At 44.8% G+C, this 17,907-nt stretch overlaps 1 protein-coding gene across 1 annotated transcript in view; it reads right to left on the bottom strand.

The window, feature by feature from the left end:
- Positions 1 to 17,907, bottom strand: part of LOC124550787 (ammonium transporter Rh type A-like) — a 192,509-nt gene that overhangs the window by 645 nt on the left and 173,957 nt on the right. The window lies entirely within an intron of this gene.

The raw sequence follows: 17,907 nt of genomic DNA, 5'->3' as shown, positions 1-17,907 counted from the left end.
ACGTGGTATCACGTTACATTCCGCTAGTGCGGACGGTATTTGCTACGTGATACATTACCTTTGTACAAAAAGGACCATTTACCAATTGCGGAAAAGGTCGATATCGTGTTGATGTAGGGCTGTTGCGATCAAAATGCACAATGGCCCTGTGCTATGTATGCTGCTCGGTATCCTGGACGACATCATCCAAGTGTCCGGGCCGTTCGCTGGGTAGTTACGTTATTTAAGGAAACAGGAAGTGTTCAGCCACATGTGAAACGTCAACCACGACCTGCCACAAATGATAATGCCCAACTACGTGTTTTAGTTGCTGTCGCGGCTAATCCGTACAGCAGTATCAGACAAATTGCGCGAGAATCGGGAATCTCAAAAACGTCGGTGTTGAGAATGCTACATCAACATCGATTGCACCCGTACCGTATTCCTATGCACCAGGAATTGCATGGCGACGACTTTGAACGTCGTGTACAGTTCTGCCAATGGGCTCAAGAGAAATTACGGGACGATGACAGACTTTTTGCACGCGTTCTATTTAGCGACGAAACGTCATTCACCAACAGCGGTAACGTAAACCGGCATAACATGCACTACTGGGCAACGGAAAATCCACGATGGCTGCAACAAGTGGAACATCAGCGACCTTGGCGGGTTAATGTATGGTGCGGCATTATGGGAGGAAGGACAATTGTCCCCCATTTTATCGATGGCAATCTAAATGGTGCAACGTATGCTGATTTCCTACTTCTATCGATGTTACTACAAGATGTTTCACTGCATGACAGAATTGCGATGTACTTCCAAGATGATGGATGTGTGGCACATACCTCGCGTGCGGTTGAAGCGGTATTGAATAGCATATTTGATGACAGCTGGATTGGTCGTCGAAGCACGTTCACCGGATCTGACGTCCCCGGATTTCTTTCTGTGGGGAAAGTTGAAGGATATTTGCTACCGTGATCCACCGACGACGCGTGACAACATGAGTCAGCGCATTGTCAATGCATGTGCGTAACATTAGGGAAGGCGAACTACTCGCTGTTGAGAGGAATGTCGTTACACGCATTGCCAAATGCATTGAGGTTGACGGACATCATTCTGAGCATTTATTGCATTAATGTGGTATTTCCACGTCATCACGCTGTAACAGCAGGCGTTCTCAGAAATGATAAGTTCACAGAGGTACATGTATCACATTGGAACAACCGAAATAAAATGTTCAGTTTTTAATTTAAAATACCTACTTGTTACCAACTGTTCCTCTAAAATTGTAAACCATATGTTTGTGACTATTACAGCACCATCTATCAAAAAGCGAAAAAAATGGCCCAACTAAAAGATTAACATTTCTTAACGTACTACACGAATATGTAATAAAAAATGGGGGTTCCTATTTAAAAACGCAGTTGATATCCGTTTGAACTATGGCAGAACCATCTAGCGGGCCAGTCATAGCGCCATCTGGTTTGCCTCTTCAAGCTAGACAAGTTTCGTTCTTTGTAGTTTTTTTGTTTGACGCTTATTTCGTGAGATATTTAGCCCGGTCACGATCAATGGACCACCCTGTGTACAATATTGATGTTCCAAAGCATTTATTCCACAACAGCGAATTTTCTCGTCAACAGAATATTGAAGGAGGGATCTGTTATACTTGCTGCAACACATTCAACAGCGTAGATCACACAAAATATGTGTTTACTTAAGGCAAACGGTTTCGGCAGACTTTGCCGTAATCTTCAGATGTTAACAAGCTTCTGGCTGTGTGAAACGTGTTCATTGTACGTTAGACCCTTTATAATGTGCTGATTTTTATCCGTATGCCAACTTGGAGTGAAGTCCTACGTAAAATGAGAACTTTTCACAACAAAAAGATTTTTTAAGACCTGAAATCTGCGAAACCGGTCGTCGTAAATGAAGAAATATGTTATTCAATTTAGGCTGTTGAATTTTTATAGCGTTTATTCTACATTGAGGTGAAAAAAAATCCTGCAATATGCACACATACTGATGGCCGTAGCGTCAAGTATACAAATATATTCTCCTTTATTAGTAACTGATATATACAATCTTGATATTCCAGTGCATTTATTCCACATCGCTGCATTGCTGGAACTGTCGATTGTACCCAGGTGTTTTGTGTGAAAAGGATTCCGCGTTTCCGACAAGATTGTAGCTGCAGGACGGGAGTTAACAGTCTTTGTTCGCAGAATAGTTGTTGGAACTAGACGCATGGGACATCTTATTTTAGAAATCGTAAGAGAATTCAGTATTTCGCTATCCACATTGTGCTGAGATTGCCAAATTTCAGGCATTACTATCACCACAGACAACGAAGTGGCCGACGGGCTTCACTTAACGATCGAGAGCAGCGTCGTATGCGTGCAGTCGTCAGTGCTGACAGACAAGCAACACTGCGTGTTATAATCGCAGAAATCAATGTGGGATGCAAGATGAACGCATAGGTTAAGACAGTGTGGCGAAATTTGGCGTTGATGGGCTTTGGCGCCGGCCGAGCGGTTCTAGGCGCTTCAGGTCCTAGGGTAAGTTAGGTTTAAACAGTTCTAAGTCTAGGGGACTGATGACCTCAGATGTTAACTCCCACGGTGCTTACATGGGAACCTCCCCATCGCACCCCCCGCAGAATTAGTTATAAGTTGGCACAGTGGGTAGGCCTTGAAAAACTGAACGCAGAACAATCGAGAAAACAGGAAGAAGTTGTGTGGAACTATGAAAAAAATAACAAAATATACAAACTGAGTAGTCGATGTGCAAGATAGGCAACATCAAGGATGAAGTGAGCTTAGGAGCGTCGTGGTCCCGTGGTTAGCGTGAGCAGCTGCGGTTCAAGAGGGTCTTGGTTCAAGTCTACCCTCGAGCGAAGAGTTTATTTTCAGACAATTATTATCTGTCCGTCCGTCCGTCAGATGCGAGGTAACTGCGCCGTAGCATGAGGATGGTACACCTAAACAAACATCGAAACACACGACGTCAGTCGTCTACAGCGCACGGAAGAGGAGTATTCCTGCTAACGAGGCTCCCTGGCTGGCAGTTGACTGTTCGCTACTTTGGACGGGAGTGCATTAAGTACGTGAGATGTATTCAGTGGGCAATTTGAATCCAACAAATATAGCTCACTACTTCAATAACAAGGTCAATGAATATTTTCCGAACTTTAAGTTTGCGGTGCGGTCGCAAAACATAGACACTAAACTTATTACAGTGAACAGAGACGTCAATGAACTAACGGACAGATCATAACTTTGCGAAAATAAAGGAAGAAAAATTTTCACACGAGGGTAGATTTGAACCAAGGACCTCTCACTACGCAGTTGCTCACGCTAACCACGGGACTACGGCGCTGCTAAGCTCTCGTTATCCTTGATGTTGCCTATCTTGCACATGGACTACTCAGTTTGTATATTTTACTTATTTTTTTCGTAGTTCCACACAACTTCTTCCTGTTTTCTCGATTGATCTGTGTTCAGTTTTTCAAGGCCTATCAACTGTGCCAACTTATAACTAAATCTGAGGGGGGTGCGATGGGGGGGTTCCCTTGTTAGAGCCATTTGAACCATTTGAGCTTTGGCAGTAGAAGACCGACGCGAGTGCCTTTGCTAAAAGCCCGAAATCACCTGCAGCGCCTCTCCTGGGCTCATGACCGTATCGGTAGGACGCTAGGCGACAATACAACCGTGGCCTGGTCAAATGAGACCCAGTCTCAGTTGGTACGAGCTGACAGTAAGGTCCGAGTGTGGCTCAGGGCCACGGACCGAAGCTGATTGCAAGGCACTTAGCAAACTGATGGTAACTCCATAATGGTGTAGGCTGTGTTTACTTGAAAGGGACTGGGTCCTGCCTGTGTTCGACTACTTGGAGACCATTTGCAGCTATTCATGGGCTTCATGCTCCGAAACAAAGATGAAATTTTCGCGGATGACAATGGACCATGTCACCGGGCTCCACTTTTTTCCGACCGGTCTGAAGAAAATTATGGACAATGCGAGCGCATGATTTGGCCACAGAAATCACCCGATATGAATCCGATCGAATTGTTATGGGGTCTTAATCGAGAGGTCAGCACAAAACACTGCAACGGCAACACTTTCACAGTTATGTACGACTTCACTTAGCCGAGACAGGGGATAAGCCCAACGACAGTCGATTCGTCCGAACCCAACCAAGGGACAGTCACGGACCGACCGACCAACCGCTTGCTTGCCACGACGGAGTACACGAAGATTCAAGCCCCAAAAAAGTTACAAGTATCAGTATTCCCAAACAAACGCGCATCTGAACTGAGCTGCCCAAAACCACACACCATGTTGGGCAGCAACAACCGGTGAGGAAAAGACACTGCCTAAAAATTACGGTAGCGGCCATGGCAGGTAACCGGAACACTTAACAGTCACAAGGCAAAAAATTCCGCTGGTGCCCTTAACTATGGATAAATTTATTTAACCAATTCCACCTGACGGCGGCTATCTCAAACACTTCACTCGTTGTTGCTCACAGGAAAACCTCCACAACGGCAACGCCGGAACCAACAGCGTAATGCCCAAAACCACTCAACCTCCACGTTGCAGGTGGGCGAGCGACGATGCTCGTACCGATCGGACAATTCCAGACTCCGACACCGCGCAGAGACCGCCAACGGGCCCAGTCAACTACGCCGTACGGAAATGTCCTCGGACCAACCGACCGACCAACAATCCACCAAAATTCAGGCCCGGCTTAAGTTATGCGTGGCGGCAACAGTCGGACGGGCGATGTCTACGCAGTTGTCACTACTGCTGCGCTCCAGACGTGTTGCAACTCCCTGGCAGGGACCAACTCACGACCCGAACTGCCGCCGCGAACTCTCCTCCTCGCACGTTCCGACTGACTCCACCACAGATGACAACTGGGAAGTCATAGCAGTCGAGCAAAGATCCTATCACAGGGGAAACCGGGTGATCAAAAAGTCAGTATAAATTTGAAAACTTAATAAACCACGGCATAATGTAGATAGAGAGGTAAAAATTGACACACTAGCTTGGAATGACATGGCATTTTATTAGAACAAAAAAAAAAAAAGTATTGCTAGACGCGTGAAAGATCTCTTGCGCGCGTCGTTTGGTGATGGTCGTGTGCTCAGCCGCCACTTTCGTCATGCTTGGCCTCCCAGGTCCCAAGACCTCAGTCCGTGCGATTATTGGCTTTGGGGTTACCTGAAGTCGCAAGTGTATCGTGATCGACCGACATCTCTAGGGATGCTGAAAGACAACATCCGACGCCAATGCCTCACCACAACGCCGGACATCCTTTACAGTGCTGTTCGCAACATTATTCCTCGACTACAGCTATTGTTGAGGAATGATGGTGGACATATTGAGCATTTCCTGTGAAGAACACCATCTTTGCTTTATCTTACTTTGTTATGCTAATTATTGCTATTCTGATCAGATGAAGCGCAATCTCTCGGACTTTTCTTTGAACGTTTCTATTTTTTTGGTTCTAATAAAACTCCATGTCATTCCAAGCATTTGTGTCAATTTGTACCTATCTATCTACATTATTCCGTGATTTATTCAGTTTTCAGATTTATACTGACTTTTTGATCTCCCGGTATATCGATACGCGCTACTAGCGCCGATGACGGTCAGGCAAAAAAGCAACTCAGTAACGCCAGTAATTTAAATCAACGTGGCGAGATGGAAATACGTTAAAACATGGTGGAAAATACCAAATGATGGGATGGCGAGCCTTGCATGGCTCAAAAGGTGTCGACTGAAAATGACTACATGTAAGCTTTGGGAGCCGATGGTTAAATGTGTGATGTTGCAGCCCTGCTTCACCGCACATTTGGCAAGTACAGTAAACCGGGGACAGGTCGATACTAAGGCACAGAGTCTTTCATTCCGTATACTCACCCGAACAGTAATCACGCCTCGCAGACAGGTGCGTGAACCAAGTACGGAGATGTCAGCATCTGAGGGGGAACGTGTAGTTGGGCTCAAAGAAGAGGATTTAAATTACCGGCGAATCGGTCGACATTCGGACAGGAGCGATGCAACTGTTCGACGATGCTGACAGGAATGGGTGAACCATGGTCGAACACAGTGTCAAGAAGGAAACAGTCGACCTAGACACACGACAGAACGTGAAGACCGAGAAATCGTCGGAGGTGCACTCAGAGCCCCGAATTCATCATTATCATCGTTCCGGCGTGCAACTGGCACTTCGCTGACCACGAAGACCGTTAACAGGCGGCCACAGAAAGGAGCCCAGCTCAGCCCGCCCCTTGCACCGACTACGAGAGCCCTCTGTACGCCAACGAGCCCATTCTGACGGTCGCAGTTTCGACTCCTGCCTCGGGCATGGAAGTGTGATGTCCTTAGGTTAGTTAGGTTTAAGTAGTTCTAAGTTCTAGGGGACTAATGAAAAAAAATGGTTCAAATGGCTCTGAGCACTATGCGACTTAACATCTGTGGTCATCAGTCCCTAGAACTTAGAACTACTTAAACCTAACTAAGCTAAGGACATCACACACATCCATGCCCGAGGCAGGATTCGAACCTGCGACCGTAGCGATCGCGCGGTTCCAGACTGAAGCGCCTAGAACCGCTCGGCCACACCGGCCGGCGGGACTGATGACCTCAGAAGTTAAGTCCCATAGTGCTCAGAACCATTTGAAGCATTCTCAGTGGTATCGGGCACATTCGGCCTCATATCTCATTGGACGGAGTAGAATTGTCTTTATTCATAAAATTCTCTTCGAACTGAGCGAGAATGACCGGCGAAGACGTCCCAGACAGCGGTGGGATAACCTGACTGTCGCCCGACAACCAGGACTGATGGTACGGGGTGTTAATTTCATAGCAGGACCCCTGTGGTTGTCATTGCCTACAGGGCAGCTGTACGTCGACGATATTGTAAGTCCCGCTTTGTTTCTCTACATGGCAAGCCATCCTGGGCTTACATTTCACCAAGATAGTGCCCGCCCGCACACGGCGAGATTTTCTACTGCTTTTCGTCGTGCTTGCCAAACACTACCTTGGCAAGCAAAGGGCGCCGGATCTTTCCTCAACTGAGAACGTTTAGAGCACTGAGGGCAGGGCCCTCTAACGATCTCGTGGTTTTGACGATCTAATACGCCAACTGGACGGAATTTGGCACGATCTGCCACAAGAGGACAGCCAACAACTCTGTTAATCGATCACAAGTCATAAAATGCTTGCATAAGTTTTTTGTTTTACAGTGTATTTGTTTTCAGTTCTTATAACAGGGATTTAATAATGTTCATGTATGAACTGGGCATATTATTAAATCGTCTATTGAATAACGAAACTTATAAACTCACACTGTTTATGAGATTTAAAATTCATATGTCCGTAATTTATAATTTTCTTTGATTTTTGCAAGAATAACTTGAAGTGTGACTCAGTAATAACTTTCTGGTGCCTCTTAAAGCGCCTGTTTTTCAGAACGGCGAAGAATGTGTTCATCGAAATATTGTCTTTCCCAATAGTTCAGCTGTTCACTATTATCAGTACTGCTTGAATGCCGCTGAGACGTATAAATGTTATAAAAAATGTTTCTCCTTTCTCGATATGTGCAATTTAGCGTCTTACCATTCCCATCCACCATGGGTACGCTCGTTGGCTTTATTTCATCGTACAGTGGACTATCGCTACGTTTTCTGACTGTCTGAAATGTTACTCCCTCAATCCCGTGCAAAAGCTCCTGCAATAGTTGATATTTTCGATGAACCAGGGTTTAAGCGGACTCCCAAAGTGTGTTACCAGAGTTAAAAAAATTAGTCTCCCCAGAGCCTGAAGGTCCAATAATCAAACCACATATGTTACATACGCGCCATGTCACGGATTGCGCTGCCTCTCCCGCCGGAGTATCGAGTCCTCCCTTGGACATGGGTGTCTGTGTGTGTTGCTCTTAGCATAAGTTAGTATAGAATAGTGTGCAAGTCTAGGACCGATGACCTCAGCAGTTTGGTCCCTTAGGAGTGCACAAACATAAACACAGACATATGTTCTTCCTGCAGTTGAAAGCATCATTTTGGACCAGTCGTTTACTACAAGACCTTTGTAGTGTAGTTGTTCCACTAACTCATTCTTCGTGGTAACTGTTCATGTACATTACGACACATATGGCTCTTAAACATTATAAGCTATTACATGTAATGAGGTCCCATAATCTTTGACTGTAGGGCACGATGCGGGGGACCCGCATCGCCGTACTAGGCAAGGTCCTAGCGGAGGTGGTTTGCCGTTGCCTTCCTCCGACCGTAATGGGGATGAATGATGATGATGAAGACGACACAACAACACCCAGTAATCTCGAGGCAGGTGAAAATCCGTGACCCAGCCGGGAATCGAACCTGGGACCCCGTGCTTGGGAAGCGAGAACGCTAGCGTGAGTCCACGAACTGCGCACATAGTACACGTATTTTTCAACCACGCAACTACGGTTCCGGGATTTTTGTCATCCATCCGATTCACAGATGTTGCTGTTGAGGTCTTCAGTCCAGAGTCTGGTTTGATGCAGCTCTCCATGCTACTCTATCCTGTGCTAGCTTCTTCATCTCCAAGTACCTACTGCAACCTACATCCTTCTGAATCTGCTTAGTGTGTTCATCTCTTAGTCTCCCTCTACGATTTTTACCCTCCACGCTGCCCTCCAATGCTAAATTTTTGATCCCCTGATGCCTCAGAACATGTCCTACCAACCGGTCCCTTCTACTTGTCAAGTTGTGCCACAAACTCCTCTTCCCCCCAATTCTATTCAATACCTCCTCATTAGTTATGTGATCTACCCATCTAATCTTCAGCATTCTTATGTAGCACCACATTTCGAAAACTTCTATTCTCTTATTGTCCAAACTATTTATCGTCCACGTTTCACTCCCATACATGGCTACACTCCATACAAATACTTTCAGAAACGACTTCCTGACACTTAAATCTATACTCGATGTTAACAAATTTCTCTTCTTCAGAAATGCTTTCCTTGCCATTGCCAGTCTACATTTTATATCCTCGCAAATACGACCATCATCAGTTATTTTGCTCCCCAAATAGGAAAACTCCTTTACTACTTTAAGTGTCTCATTTCCTAATCTAATTCCCTCAGCATCACCCGATTTAATTCGACTACATTCCATTATCCCTGATTTGCTTTTGTTGATGTTCATCTTATACCCTCCTTTCAAGAGACTGTCCTTTGCTGACTCTGACAGAATTACAATGTCATCGGCGAACCTCAAAGTTTTTATTTCTTCTCCATGGATTTTAATACGTACTCCGAACTTTTCTTTTGTTTCATTTACTGCTTGCTGAATATACGGATTGAATAGCATAAGGGAGAGGCTACAACCCTGTCTCACTCCCTTCCCAACCACTGCTTCCCTTTCATGTCCCTCGACTCTTATAACTGCCATCTGGTTTCTGTACAAATTGTAAATAGCCTTTCGCTCCCTGTATTTTACCCCTGTCACCTTCAGAATATGAAAGAGAGTATTCCAGTCAACATTGTCAAAAGCTTTCTCTAAGGCTACAAATGCTAGAAACGTAGGTTTGCCTTTCCTTAATCTTTCTTCTATGATGAGTAGTAGGGACAGTATTGCCTCACGTGTTCCGACATTTATACGGAATCCAAACTGATCTTCCCCGAGGTGGGCTTCTACCAGTTTTTCCATTCGTCTGTAAAGTATTCGCGTTCGTATTTTGCAGCTGTGACTTATTAAACTGATAGTTCTGTAATTTTCACATCTGTCAACACCTGCTTTCTTTGGGATTGGAATTATTATATTCTTCTTGAAGTCTGTGGGTATTTCGCCTGTGTCATACATCTTGCTCACCAGATGGTAGAGTTTTGTCATGACTGGCTCACCCAAGGCCGTCAGCAGTTCTAATGGAATGTTGTCTACTCCCGGGGCCTTGTTTCGACACAGGTCTTTCAGTGCTCTGTCAAACTCTTCACGCAGCATCATAGCTCCCATTTCATACTCATCTACATCCTCTTCGATTTTCATAATATTGTCCTCAAGTACATCGCTCTTGTATAGACCCTCTATATACTCCTTCCACCTTTCTGCTTTCCCTTCTTTGCTTAGAACTGGGTTTCCATGTGAGCTCTTGATATTCATGCAAGTGGCTCTTTTTTCTCCAAATGTGTCTTTAATTTTCCTGTAGGCAGTATCTATCTTACCCCTAGTGAGATAAGCCTCTACATCCTTACATTTGTCCTCTAGCCATCCCTACTTAGCGAATTTGCACTTCCTGTCGATATTCAAATATTTAAAGAAAAAAATCACAAATACTAACATCAAAAAAAGAAACGCATTTTTGTGACGTTTGTATTCCTTTTTGCCTGCTTCACTTACTGCATTTTTGTACTCACGCAGAATGGTATCTCCAACAGTCGCCTGTAGGATAATATGCAGAACCCTCACGGTATAGTGACAGCGAATCATCAGCATCGGTGTAGCCGGCAAGTGTGGGCAGGGATAACTGGCAACTGTATTTTGGGACCAGTCTTCCTTCTATGTCCCAGACAGGAAATATCGGCTTTTCTTGCGGGAGACTTTGATGATTCAAAGGGATATTTGGCTGGTACATTATGGTGCTCCCGCTCATTTCGCCGTTAACGTCCGGACGCATTTCAATCGTGTCTTCCCTGGTCGATGGATTGGACGACGGGGGTCCAGTTGCACGGCCTGCTCGTTCACCGGATCTCAACCCGCGCGGTTTCTGGTTAGGTTGGTTGGTTGGTTGGTTGGTTGGTTGTTTCGGGGAAGGAGACCAGACAGCGAGGTCATCGGTCTCATCGGATTAGGGAAGCACGGGGAAGGAAGTCGGCCGTGCCCTTTGAAAGGAACCATCCCGGCATTTGCCTGGAGCGATTTAGGGAAATCACGGAAAACCTAAATCAGGATGGCCGGACGCGGGATTGAACCGTCGTCCTCCCGAATGCGAGTCCATTGTCTAACCACTGCGCCACCTCGGTCGGTTTATTTCTGGTTATGGGGCCATCTTAGAAGTAGTGTATGCAGAGCCCATTCCAAACGTGGAGACACTGGAGGAGCGTATCCATGCTGCCTTTGACACTATTCCTATGCAGCCTGGCCGACGTGAACGTGTCCGACAGAACATGCTACAGCGCCTATACTCATGCGTTTAGGCACATGGAAACTATTTACAACACATACTGTAACTGCAGTTGCTTGGGAAAGTGCGTATCAGACCACAGCCTCTATACCAATGTATGATTCAATAACTGGTTTTTAGCGTGGAAACGATGCATTTCGGGACATAAGTTCATTAGACCTTTTATATTCTGTATCTCCTCACCGATCAATCCCTGGAGTTTGTACGCGGTGGAAAAATTCACGCTGTGTACAGTGGTCAGAAACAGTTTGAAAACCTTCCAAGGGTGGTGTAAGGTACGTTGTGCTGAGGAATAATCGTTTAGAAGAAAATTCGATATACTGTGCAGCTTCCCAGTCAGTTTTCATTGAAATTAGCCAATCAGGCCGTTGCGCGCGCAGCTACAAGCGACGCACCAGAGATGGTGTCGGTAAACGTGTTTTCCGTTTGGTTTCCTAAAACCGAACAATAGAGCGATGTAAGAACTGGGCATCAGACGGTAGTAAGGATCGAGCCTGAACCAAAGGCTGAGCAGTCTCGTGTGCTGTCATCTATGCTAAGAGAAGAACTGACACTAAATATATTTGGCGGGTTGCTCGAATCTAGGCACGCAGAATTCTAATTTGCTATCTTCAATCCTAGTTAACTCGAAGACGGTACATCGTGCCGTATAAATCTCTGTACAATTACTTCTCAGCACAACCTACTCTGCAACTTCCTTACATTTTCAGACTATCTCGAGTTCTTGGTCGACTTACTTCAGATTTTCACACAGACTGCGAGAAAGAAAATGCTATGCTATGAAAATGTGCGGTTCCACTGTTTTTTCCTCGCTAATAGTTTTACTGTGTCTCCTATCTGTACATATACTGTTATCGTTTAGGGCCGCTGAGAGCACGCAGAAGCGCCAAAACACGACGTGGCGTCGACTCGACTAATATCTGAAGTAGTGCCGGAGGGAATTGACACCATGAATCTTGCAGGGCTGTCCATAAATCCGTAAAATTACGAGGGAGTTGAGAGCAATGGCTCTGAGCACTATGGGACTTAACAGTTGAGGTCATCAGTCCCCTAGAACTTAGAACTACTTAAACCTAACTAACCTAAGGACATCACACACGTCCATGCCCGAGGCAGAACTCGAACCTGCGACGGTAGGGGCCACGCGGTTCCTGGCTGTAGCGCCTAGAACCGCACGGCCACTCCGGCCGGCTTTGAGAGAAGACTCGTCGGACCAGGCGACATGTTTCCAGTTATCAACTGTGCAAAGTCGGTGTTGACTGGCCCAGACGAGGCGTAAGCCCTTGATCGTGCAGTCATCAAGGGTACTCGAGTGAGTCTTCGGCTCCGAAAGCCCATGTCTATAATGTTTCGTTGAATGGTTCGCACGCTGACACTTGTTGATGTCTCTCCAATTAAATCTGCAGCAATATGCGGAAGGGTTACACTTCTATCACTTTGATTGATATTCTTCAGTCGTCGTTGGTCTCGTTCTCTCAGAGTCTTTTTCCGGCCGCAGTGATGTCTGAGATTAGATGTTTTACCATATACCTGATATTCACGGGATGCCACGCGGAATGGCCGCGCGGTTAGAGGCTCCACGTCATGAATTGAGCGGTCCCTTCTGTCGGAGTCCTCCCTCGAGCACGGTTGTGTGTCTTGTCCTTAGCGTAATTTAGTTTAAGTTAACTTTAAATGCGAACATTTTACGTTAGGCTTTACCGTGACTGTTATTGATATTAAATGAAACAAGTTTACTGTTACCAGTCACCGTTTTATTTATTTCCACGACGCGGTTTCAAAGGTTTAAACCTCCATCATCAGGTGTATTTACATTAATTAGTTAGTATGACATTTGTGTGTGTGTGTGTGTGTTGTGTTACGATTTTTGGAGGAACGTGTGGCACTGTCTAGAGGAGAAACAAGACACTATTTCAGAACATGGTGTTGGGTTTCTTCTGACAAAAAATTAATCTGTTATCTAACGGTAAACATGTTGTTGTTTGTTGTTGTGGTCTTCAGTCCTGAGACTGGTTTGATGCGGCTCTCCATGCTACTCTATCCTGTGCAAGCTTCTTCATCTCCCAGTGGTCACAGGTTCCTCTCGCTGTCGTAACACATCAGATATATTCTGTCATATTTCTAAACAAATATGGCGTCTGGAATCTGCTGGGTGCAAGGTTCGACGATACAGTCTGGAGTTTGCGCTACGAAGGGTATTTTGTTTTCACGTGCAGCTCTTTTGAGAAACGCCTGAACTGCGAAACAAACATGGGTCTCATGTTACTGTCGTCAGGCTGTGAAGAGCAGCGAAGTGTAGTTCCATATTTGTGGGCCAAAGGGCATAAACTGAATGAAATTCACTGCGACATGCACGGCTTGTATGGGGACAACTATATGGACCGTAGCAATGTCACCAGGTTGTGTGCATTCATAGGAGAGGGCCGTGCGAACCTTGAAGCTTCGCCCCGCTCTGCACGGCTGGTAACAGCCGCCACCTCGCAGGATGTCGGTGCCACGAGGCAACAGTTTTGAACGACCGGCGTGTGCACTACGAACCTTATCGCAGTAGTTCAACGTTTCCTATGGTGCGGTGTATGATATTGTTCATAACACGCTCAAATTTCGTGAAGTTAGTTTTCGCCTGGTGCCTAAGAACCTGACAGAAAACTACACAGGCCAGCAAATGGTGACAAACTTGAATCATTCTTAACACGTTACGCTACAAAGGGCATGGATTTCCGAAAGGAATCGTGGCTGTTAATGAGTCTTCGGCGTACCACTATAGGCCAGAAACCAAGCAGGCATGTAGTGTTGTAAGTAGGCTGTTTAGGTTTTTATGTTGGTAACGTCACGTAGTGCTCTGTATGAAAATCACTGGCTGTGCTGTGTGCAGTCTCTGGTTGGTTTGCATTGCTGGAATTTGCTATTGTAGTGTTGGGCAGTTGGCTTCTAACAGCGCGTAGCGTTGCGCAGTTGGAGGTGAGCCGCCAGCAGTGGTGGATGTGGGGAGAGAGATGGCGGAGTTTTGAGAACGGATGATCTGGACGTGTGTCCATCAGAGAGAGTAAATTTGTAATACTGGATATCATGAACTGATATGACTTTTGAACACTATTAAGGTAAATACATTGTTTGTTCTCTATCAAAATCTTTCATTTGCTAACTATGCCTATCAGTAGTTAGAATCTTTTATTTAGCTGACAGTATTGGCGCTCGCTGTATTGCAGTTCGAGTAACGAAGATTTTTGTGAGGAATGTGATTAATGAAAGGTATAGGTTATTGTTAGTCAGGGCCATTCTTTTGTAGGGAATATTGAAAGTCAGATTGCGTTGCGCTAAAAATATTGTGTGTCAGTTTAGTGATGATCACAATAAGGAAAGAGAGAAATGTCTGAGTACGTTCAGTTTTGCTCAGCTGTTTGAAAATGAAATAACTTAAGACGTTTACCAGCAGAGTAATTCACTAATTTTTCTAAGGGGACGTTTCAGTGTAAACATGCTGGTTCCCCAGTGCGAAAAAAATTCAAAGTGCCCAGTCTGCTAAGAAAGTGCTTGCGACAGCGTTCTGGGATATGCATGGTGTGTCATTGGTGGACTTCCTGAACACGGGACCACTGTGAATAGTGACAATGCTCGCACCCATTTCGTTACTCCTGTTTGTGTGAGAATCGCCAGGTTCCAGCGATAAAGTCCGGACCTTGCACCGTCGGACTTTCGTCTGTTTTGTCCAATGAAGAAATTCCTGGCCGGCCAACGCTTTGTGACAGATGCGAAACGAAGTCAGCAGACAGCAGATGGCTCTACTCCATCCAAACAGACTTCATCGAAGTCACGCCCCGTCCTCACAGCTTTAATTCCGCCAGTACCTCGTCTCCTACCTTCCAAACTTCACAGAAGCTCTCCTCGCTGGAGAGCTTCTGTGAAGTTGGGAAGGTAGGATCCGAGGTACTGGCGGAAGTGAAGCTGTGAGGACGGGGCGTGAGTCATGCTTGGGTAGCTCAGTTGGTAGAGCACTTGCCCGCGAAAGGCAAAGGCCCCGAGATCGAGTCTCGGTCCGGCACACAATTTTAATCTGCCAGGAAGTTTCATATCAGCGCACACTCCGCTGTAGAGTGAAAATTTCATTCTAGACTTCATCGAAGAGAGCATACTGAAAAGGGTACCACGATGGAAGAAATATGTTAAGAATGTTGGTGGCTATGTAGAAAAGTAGATAAAAATGTAAGATCATTTGTGATTTTTTTTCTTTTTTTACCTATTTAACTTTCTGATAGTAAAATTACTGTGTGTTACTTTCTGGTCTTCCCTCGTACATGAAGTTAAATCAAAATTGTATACAAAACCGTGCGCTGTTTTGTTTCTTCCTCATATTCGATTTTAACAGGAAACTGGGAAGTTTATTTATGGCTTATCGGTCTATGGTTAAATTACTACTATAGAATCTGGGTCGTACGACACTTAGTAATCGTGCCGATTTGCACAATAAAAATACTGTCAAAAAGTGTTCAAATGTGTGTGAAATCTTATGGGACTCAAGTGCTAAGGTCATCAGTCCCTAAGCTTACACACTACTTTAACCTAAATTATCCTAAGGACAAACACACACAACCATGCCCGAGGGAGGACTCCAACCTCCGTCGGGACCAGCCGCACAGTCATTGAGCGTAATATCAAATGTTTCAAATGGCTCTAAGCACTATGGGACTTAATATCTGAGGTCATCAGTCCCCTAGACTCAGAACTACTTAAACCAAACTAATCTAAGGACATCACACACATCCATGCCCGAGGCAGGATTCGAACCTGCGACCGTAGCAGCAACCTGGTTCCGGACTGAAGCACCTAGAACTTCTCGGCCACAGCGGTCGGCGAACGTAATATCCTTCAAGATCCTGCAGCACGACAAGTCTCACATAGAGCACATACCAATGAATTCAAGCGATTTATCCATTTACTTTAAGGGGGGTAGGACGTCAAACGGGCCGACTTCGAGGAGAGGCACCACAGGACATTTTAATTTGCACTGTCTATACTTTTACAAATAAATTCATAAAACTTTGTCAGCATGACCAGGAAGGATTCAGGATTCACACTCGTAGCAGTGGAAGTTCAAAAACACGAAAAAAGATATTTTTTTAATGTGAAATTTCGTGATTTTTTTCACTTGCTATTGGCTGTATTTGTACACTTTTCTTAATAAGTAAGAGAGATTCTTCGATGAATTTTGCACAGCTTACAAACCATACTTACAGGTGTATGAAACTGTAGAATCTATTTAATCTATGGAAAAATGAATGGGCTGTTACGTTTTAAACATCGAGTTTAGAGAAAACTCGAATTTTATAGTTAATTATCTCAATTTTTACCACAGTTTTTAATACACTGGAAAATTCTAGAGTTTCATACTCCTGTAAGTATGGTTTGTATGCTGTGCAAAATTCATCAAAGAATCTCTCTTACGTATGAAGAAAAGTGTACCTACAGCGACAAATGCAGCTAATACCAAGTGAAAAAGTGATGAAATTTCACAAGCAAAAAAATTGTTTTGTTATGTTTTTGAACTTCCTCTGCTATCAATGTGAATCCTGAATCCTTCCTGATCGTGCTAACAAAGTTTTATGAATTTATTTGTAAAAATATAGACAGTGTAAATTAAAACGCCCTGTGGTGCCTCTCCTGCTCCAAGTCGGCCCGTTTCACTTCCTACCCCCCTTAAGCGACTCTTAATTCCCTATCAAGGTTTCGTAGGCAATAACAGTAAACAAAGCTCAAGATCACAGAGAGAGAGAGAGGGAGATTAGATACACAGAGAGGGTGGGAGTGAGGGGAAAAGGAGAAGATAGAGACTGGCGAGGAAAAGGTGGAGAGATGGACAGAGAGAGAGGAGGAGAAGGTGATGAACAGAAAGAGTGGGGGAGGAGGAGGAGATGAAGAAAGAGAGGGAGGCAGATGGAGATGAGAACTTACACCCAATTGCCACACAATTTTCGCAGTATCGCCAAGTTCGCTATTATTGTATGTCACACGTCTCTCTCTGTATCCTGTTGTCGTTTTCCTCTTATACTTTTTTAAAGGGTGCTTAAGACTTTGTCCCCCCCCCCATGAACCCCCATAACCTTTTGCTTTACTGTATGATTACATGATGATGGCGTCCTCTTGGGTAAAATATTCCGGAGGTAAAATAGTCCCCCATTCGGATCTCCGGGCGGGGACTACTCAAGATGATGTCGTTATCAGGAGAAAGAAAACTGGCGTTCTACGGATCGGAGCGTGGAATGTCAGATCCCTTAATCGGGCAGGTAGGTTAGAAAATTTAAAAAGGGAAATGGATAGGTTGAAGTTAGATATAGTGGGAATTAGTGAAGTTCGGTGGCAGGAGGAACAAGACTTCTGGTCAGGTGACTACAGAGTTATAAACACAAAATCAAATAGGGGTAATGCAGGAGTAGGTTTAATAATGAATAGGAAAATAGGAATGCGGGTAAGCTACTACAAACAGCATAGGGAACGCATTATTGTGGCCAAGATAGATACGAAGCCCACGCCTACTACAGTAGTACAAGTTTATATGCCAACTAGCTCTGCAAATGACGAAGAAATTGAAGAAATGTATGATGAAATAAAAGAAATTATTCAGATTGTGAAGGGAGACGAAAATTTAATAGTCATGGGTGACTGGAATTCGAGTGTAGGAAAAGGGAAAGAAGGAAACATAGTAGGTGAATATGGATTGGGGGACAGAAATGAAAGAGGAAGCCGCCTGGTC

Source organism: Schistocerca americana, chromosome 9 (assembly GCF_021461395.2).
Source record: "Schistocerca americana isolate TAMUIC-IGC-003095 chromosome 9, iqSchAmer2.1, whole genome shotgun sequence".
In the NCBI taxonomy this organism is placed as follows: domain Eukaryota; kingdom Metazoa; phylum Arthropoda; class Insecta; order Orthoptera; family Acrididae; genus Schistocerca; species Schistocerca americana.
Note: the sequence above shows the minus strand (reverse complement) of the source record. Positions and strands in the feature narration are given on the sequence as shown.